Raw genomic sequence first — 7,771 nt, 5'->3', positions numbered from 1 at the left:
ATTACAGACTCCTCCAGAAACACCCAGTACAGAGAGCAAAATAGAGAGAATTCCGTTTATATGAACAACAGGTTGGAAATTAAAATCCCTAACGAAACATACAACGCGAAAGCAAACTTCATTGTATTAGTCAGCTAGTAAGTTAAATCACGTGATCTCATGATGCTTTTGTGAATCTTGGTCCCAGGGGCGGTAGCCGATTATCCCTCCTGCTCACATTTATTTTAGCCGGCTTGCTGGGCGCCATGGTGGTGTAGGCGCAAGATTATATTTCGCATATTCATTCTCATGCCCTAGTGCCATTATGGGTCCAGGATAAAACAGAGAAATAACGAGATTCTGTTGACATTTCTTTCACACCCGACTGGCGTCGTAACGGATGAAATTCCATTACTTAATACATCTCCTTTCATCCAAAATCACCATCGATGTCCCAGAATACCTATCAAAAGTCTTCTAACATTGATATAATTTCTTACGCAGTCTTATCTGAGATCAGTGGATTAATGATTGAATAATTAGGCCAGGCTCAAAATAATCCATGCTTCCTTCTCAGAGAACTCACCCCCCACACTGCCGTAGGCATGTAATAACACATATTTCGCAATATATTATGTAGGTAATCCTTTCCCGTCGAAATATTTGCGAAAAGTCTTCTTGGTAGTTTCACCGGTCTAATTCGTTGTATATCAACAACGCCTCATCGGGCGACTCGTCCGTCGACAACTGGGTGATTGAATAAGTATGGTATGGTAATTGGAGGAGGCGACCGACAGCTGAGATCATTAGCGCCATTAGGGAAGGCTATGGAAGGATGGGTGGAGAGAAACCCGGCGTCGGCATTAGCCTGCTCTTAACGAAATGCGCCAAGGGGTCCACGGCTTTACGTCCCACCCGACGGACGGAGTGTTGCGCTTGAAATGTCCTCCTCATTCAAGCAGAGAACGGGCAGTCGATGAAAAATCTCTGCCACCGCCTGGAATTGAACCCGAGCCCACGGGGTGGGAAGTCGACACTCTAGCCACCATACCAACCCGATCCCCGTGAATGAATAAGGTTGACTGAATAAAAAACATCGGGGTTTAACCGTAAAGAGTGACAACAATCTGCTTACTCCTGATTGGCTAGAAAGGTGTAGGTAATTCTGATAAAAAGGAGTGCTATCATTTTTTTTTCTTTAAAATGGAACTTCACGCATTTCTGAGTTTATATCCCGTGTCCCGAATAGAAGTATATTTGGTAAGCCTGATCTCAATGACCTCCTGAGAAGGTCTGTCCCTGAAGATGTTGAAACTGCAGTTGGCGGAACGCTGGTGATACAAAACAAATTGAACCGATAGAATTAGCGAAAAAGCTTAGCGCAAATCTTTTAACCGTTTTGTCAAAGTTCAAGGTTACAGCAATAAGATATAGAGTAGGAGAATATTTCAGATATCAAAAACGAAAAACGTGGTGCGCACGGGGGATTGTAAAATTAATAATTGCTGGTCAATATGCATCAGATTTTTCTCGTAGCAAGTGCGAATGTAATCATACATGCGCACCACCTTTTCGTTTTTGGCATCTGGAATACTATTCTAAAACTAATTTTCCTTTCTCATCACACATATTTGAAATTTACATAATTTAAAAGGCCGTAGGCAGTTATTATCTGCTTTTTAAGCCAACGTGTTTTTTTATGAAAATGTTACTTTTATTCTTTAATATTATTTAAGGAATGCTTTGGATAAACGGGGAAGTTGATTTCTAACCCAGTGCTGATTATGGTAGAAATCAAATTTGAAGATTTTTCATTTTGAAAACTTGGAAATTTAACACTCAATTATAATTATCGTGGCAGCAAAATACTTCGTAATTAAAATTTACTCTACAAAATAATGGTTAGTTTAGATACTTCCTGAATAGAGTTGAAAGTTGAAACATTTTTGATGTTGCTTACAAGCAGCATTGGGTTATGAAGGGTTGATAAGGTCTTCATTCCGACGGAGTGTACCTTCTAGCCATGCAGGGGCTTGCTGCAGGAGCCCTCCCTCGCCTTCCCCTCCCTCTTCCCACTCTACCCATAGACAACTCTCCCGGGCAACGCCCTTCCTCCAACTGCCCCCATACTGGGTCAAGCAAACCACATCCCCTCAGGAAGTGGCATCCATCCGGCGGATGACAGAGGGGAGCGGAAACCTAGTGTTATTATTTCGCTCAGCGTGCACAGCGCTCCGGTTTTAAATGCCTGGATGCAACGACCATTTAAAGACCCCCAAGCTCTCGCGCGAGCAAAGAATCAACTGAGAAACGAAGAAAAAGAAAAATGAAGAAAGAGAGAAATAATTTTGTAATATTCATGAAAATTACAAAATTTGCTACACTGATTAACCCTTTATAACGAATAGCTACTTTTGGAAAAATTCAAATTTCAAGATTTTTCATTATGAAAACTTGAAAATTTTTCAATCAACCATAACTATCGCGGCAGATTAATTTTTCGTCGTTAAAAGTAACAACACAAAATAATGCGTAGTTTAGATATTCCCTAAACAGAGCATATAAAATACACATTTTTGATGTTGCTTAGAAGCAACATTGGTATATAATGGGTTAAAATTATTTGACTGAGAATGAGAATAGTTTGGTTTTCCGTAATTATTTCCCGGAAATCGAATTTTAAGGAGATTTTTATGATAAGAGGAAAAAATTAAATGCCATTTTCAGGAAAATTTCCCTGCTATAATATTTCAATGACGACCGTGGTAGCCTTATGGGTGGAGGAATCTTTTTTTATTCATCGATAATCTTCGAAATCAGTATCTACGCATTTTACAGAGGCCTTTTACAATGCGTGCTTCAATAATAACTAACAATAGACGATCACAAACATCCGTAACGAAGATAGGGAGAACCTTCCGAGGCAGGTCTCGAACGTGTGACCTACGGTAGGGTAGGCGAGGAATTATCCCCATCGAGGCCACCTGTGCTGCCCTCTAGTGCTGGCATCTAAAGTGAACGGGAAATTGACGGTTAGCAAAGCTGTTGAGGTATGCAGGAAGAACCTTGGTATGCAGGGACAAGATATTACTGTGTTCAAGGTGTTTTTACCGAATAATTTTTCTTCCGCCCATATTCTTCGTTCCTAGGACAAATCCATGAAAAAATAGAAAAGATTAGCTGAAATTATGTGTGTAAACTAACTTTTTATTTTTAGCTGTAATAAATATTTCTCTCTTCCTCTATACGAAATGTGTATTTCCTAAAGAGAACGCTTCATATATATTTGCCTGCACATAGATTTGGAATAAAAACTTCGATGCTGGACTTTTGCCGAAGGATATGTCCACGTGATCACTAGTTGAGCATTGCTACCGCAAGATTTTTTCTCGCCACATTCCCAACTGGGGCTTTCCGAACATGTTTTTATTTCCTTGATATTTCGAGGAGGTAATGACCGTAGCTGAACCGACTTTTTAAGCGGCAGGTGAGTTACGTGGACGTGATTTTGCGGTTCACGAGAGAACTCCTGAAGTAGTTATGGTCGTTGGGGATAAAAAAGATGAGAGTAATAAAACTGTAATTACGGCCACTGTTCCTTCCATCTTCCCCTCACTCCTCTTCGCCTCAGAGCACGTCGTACGAGATTGTGGTTTCAGCTGTGGGGTGTTGCAGGATGAGCAGTGTGGGAAATAGAAATAGCTGTTGGATTGTGGTGACACCCGTTTGCACACGCATTCAGTCATATGCATCGATATTCTATCCTGAAGTCCGCCAGGTAAATCTTTATAGGATTTTATTGCATGTGATTATTATTCTTGGAATAGGGTAGTTTCCTTCATCAAAGATAACGAAATGCATTCATTGAGATTCCTTACCCACCATTAGTGTATTCATAATATAAAAATTATTTGGTTTTAGAAATCCCAGTTTAGACGAATGGCAATGGTCAATTTTAACCTCATTTGAAAAACGCCAGATTGGCGCCCATGCGATGTCACTCCACGTGACGTCACAGGACCTAGTTTCTATACGAGCGGATAGCAGTTTCACATCGTCTGAGATTACCAATGCATGCATGAGGCACAGAGCTCAGGGAAACATCTCTTAATAATCACACACTAAAAATACCTAAGTTCGGAAAGTTTCCTTCGTTTGATAAGGTAGTAATAATCCATATTTAAGTCAAGCGCTACCTATTAGCAGGGTACTCTGCTACCTGCCAGCATCCCGCGTCGTATCAGTGATCAAAGCCTCGCCCCAAAGCCACCTCACTCGGCGACAGCTGGAACCATAAATACGTCACACGGACTTTTCCCAGCATTCATACTTAGCCGTCATGTTTTCGCGCGCTTGACAATTTTCACTTTTCGTTTAATCGCGAAAAATAGATATCGTCATTTAAAAATCTAAAAGCGTGAAATGCTTGCTCCAGGAGTAATAATCTTTCAATTTAGAAAATAAAAAAATTATGGGAAACCACCCTATTATAGGTTTGGTAACTCAACCTCGAAATCACAATTTATTCAAATTCATTTTAAAGGAAAAGATGAAAAGAAACAAAAAATACTTCCTAATTCAGGCATTCTGTAATAAGAAATCAATGGTGTTCAAGGTTACTGTGTGGAATGTTGACATTAGAGATTAAAATCAAACAATGTTGTAGTCTACACAATTCTATTAAAAACACTCGACCAGTTTCAAACTTTTCAGGTCATTATCAAGAGTTAATGGCCTGAAAAAGTTGAAATCGGTCGTATCTTTAAATAAATCTGTGTGGAATACAATACAGTTTAATTTTCATTTACCTTTCTATAATAAATTTCAATTAACAAATGTGTTATATAAGTATTCTACCGATTATACTAGCTTTGCATGGAGTATTTATGAAGTATTCTAGTCTCCCCTCCCTTCGCGGACTTACCTCTTCAATTCATAATAAGACCCACTGCCTTTCATTCAATCTAAAAAATCCTATTCTCTTCCTTCCTCTCCCTCGTTTACCCAACATTTTTCCCTCCAACACTGTTTTCAATATCCCCTCCCCGCTCAGCACTTATTTCAACCATATCTTTAGTCCTCTTCGAATCTCACCTAGAAGCTGCTCTCTCCTCACCCACATAGTCCACTACTTTGTCGTTCTTCCTCCTCTCCGTCCACATCGCCTTCTCTAAATACATTTTGAACGCCTCCAGTTTTTTCTCGTCCTCTTTCGTAAATGTCCATGTTTCCGCTTTTAACTCCAGATCAAACTCTTCACTAGCCTTTTCTTCAAACTTTTTCATTTAAATTTGAAAATGAATAAATGTCATTACTGTGGATAGTCCGCTGGTTTTGCTGATAGTCCCTGTCGATTAGGGAATGCTTACGTTGAAGGCGACATGACAATTTTATGTGTCAATTCACATTCACCAGTCCCATATCGTACCCTAAGTTTGACTTTTAATTGAATCTATCTCAGCTACTACCTTTGAGACTTAAGGCCGTTTTACACGGGGCACGGAATTTCGCAGGTTATAGCTGCATTAATTTCTAAAATGGCGTGGAATTGCGCGAATGCATGAACGAAATTAGAACAGGGGCTATTTTGCCGTCTCGCATCCACGCATTCTCGCGTGTGTTCAAGCAATTCACCGCTTTACACGGCGCAATTTTGCTTGCGCCTTCGCACGTACGTCAGATTGCGCAATTCCGTGTACCGCGTACAACGGCCTTTAGAATTAGTCTTTACCGTTGCCAATATTCATAAATTATAATACCATTTTCAATATAGTATTTTATCTCTCCGGTATTCCAGGAAACGGTGATCCCTCTGTCAATCTTGATCATTGCCACACCGGCGAGTTGACATATTTATCGGAAGGACTGTAAATGTCTTCGAGTTAGAAAAAATGCAAAAACTGCTGTTTAAATTTTACAGTTATTCGTTATAAACCTCTTTTTATTTTGGTGACGACGAGACTAGTAAACTTTAGTCCATTCACTACCAACTGAATTCGTGTGTTGTGATTCAATGCATAGAATTAGCACTAATTTTTTTCCTTTCAGTTTATTTGACGTGTCGCACTTGCTAATAATATTATTGGTAAACATGTTGTAAAATTTATTACTGAAGTATTTTGTCACTCTTTCCAGTTGCTCCTTCCACGCCGAGGTTCATTATGCAGTTCGACTTTATCTTATGTGAGTACACTTTCGATTCATATCTTCTTAATTTTTGTCGAATTCACGAATTTTGTGCATAAAATGCATTAATTTCCATTTTAAATTGAGTGCAGAACTCATATACTTTAATGCAGAGGTTTCCAAAATACGGCCCGCGGAGGGTTTTCATCCGGCCCGCGCACTCGTTTCAAGTAGCGCGCGATTCTCGCTCTTTTAACTCTGTGAGACGCCACTAGGAGCATTGCAGCGCTGTACTGCACGTCAAAGTCGCCTTCAACTGTTCGTAAATAAGAAATACGTCACCGGATACTTCAGTAGACGTTGGTATCGAATACTTCAGTCATCGACAAATTTATTATTTTTAGGGTCCATTAACATTTGATCATATTTTTTTGAGTAGCATCATTTTTTATTTCCGTGAAATTTGTCGACACAAGCAATTTTAGTATCAGATACGGATATTTTCCAGCCATAAATCAATTATACCGAGTTCACTCCAACTTTTACGCCCCATCTGAAATTCGCCGAAAATATATATCTATCGTACGCAGTTTTTAATGAGGGGAATCCGTCTTTATTACAACATTATTATGACGATTTCGTTGGAAATTTGGGGAATGGGAGAAATACCTTCGAAGAAATCCGTGACAGCGTTCTAATTTTTTTCATCCGTCCCGTCACGAATCTTCCATTTCGTCCTTAATCCTCCTCGGATATCTTCCGCACTGGATAGCGATCTCCCGGTAAGGGGAGAACAGCGTACTATAATTTACTTGGACTAGGAATAGCTGGTCGTATCTTTATGCCCATTCCGTCTGGATAGATCTTATGTTTTCTCCTCTTCTCTCCGGGATTCTCTTCCCATTGTGGGGTCATCTCGAGCGGCTAATTCCGTCTAATTGCGGTGCTTGTGAATCTCATCCTTTTTTTTAAGCGGAGAGAGAGAGAGAACCAATCATGTATCATTACAACCTCCCCTATTCCTTCGTAGAAACCGTGCGCATATGCGTTTTCCATCTTTTCGTGTGGACCTCTTTCTCTCCTTCCCGTTCTAAGGGCGGGAATGGTATCTCGGAAGTGGAAATACCCGTAGCCTCTTTCTTAGTTTTCGTGTCAACGCTGTTTCTACTTGGAGAAAAAGTAGGAATGTCCTCCCATTCCAATAGAGATATCGCTCCGAATCTGGTGCTTCATCTAACCTTACGCGGACTATTCATTTCAAGTACTTGGGTATGGCATGAAAATAAACGACATCATCTACATGTACATACTACCCCGCAAGACGTCTCTGTAGGCGTTTGACAGGGGGTGTTAGGACACCAGCCGCAAGCAAATAAGGAAATGCTTTGACCAATCTCCATCTAACATTTATTGAATTCCTTTAATAAACGGGGAAAAATTATTGTCCATTCGGTAAAATCTTTCCTATTTCAATTGTTTTGGGAATGATAACAGCAGAAATTATGGGCCTTAGCTGGGTGAGATTGGAACTAGAAAGTTCCTTCTTCCTATCTAACCTTTCAATATACATTGAATATTAGCCAAGTGATGCATTTTCAAGGTAATCTTTAAGTGAAATAAAGGGATATTCGTAGAAAAATAAACGCATAAGTATGCTTTAGCAAGC

This window comes from Ischnura elegans, chromosome 7 (assembly GCF_921293095.1).
Source record: "Ischnura elegans chromosome 7, ioIscEleg1.1, whole genome shotgun sequence".
Lineage (NCBI taxonomy): Eukaryota > Metazoa > Arthropoda > Insecta > Odonata > Coenagrionidae > Ischnura > Ischnura elegans.
The sequence above is the reverse complement of the archived record's forward strand: the minus strand, read 5'-3'. Positions refer to the sequence as shown.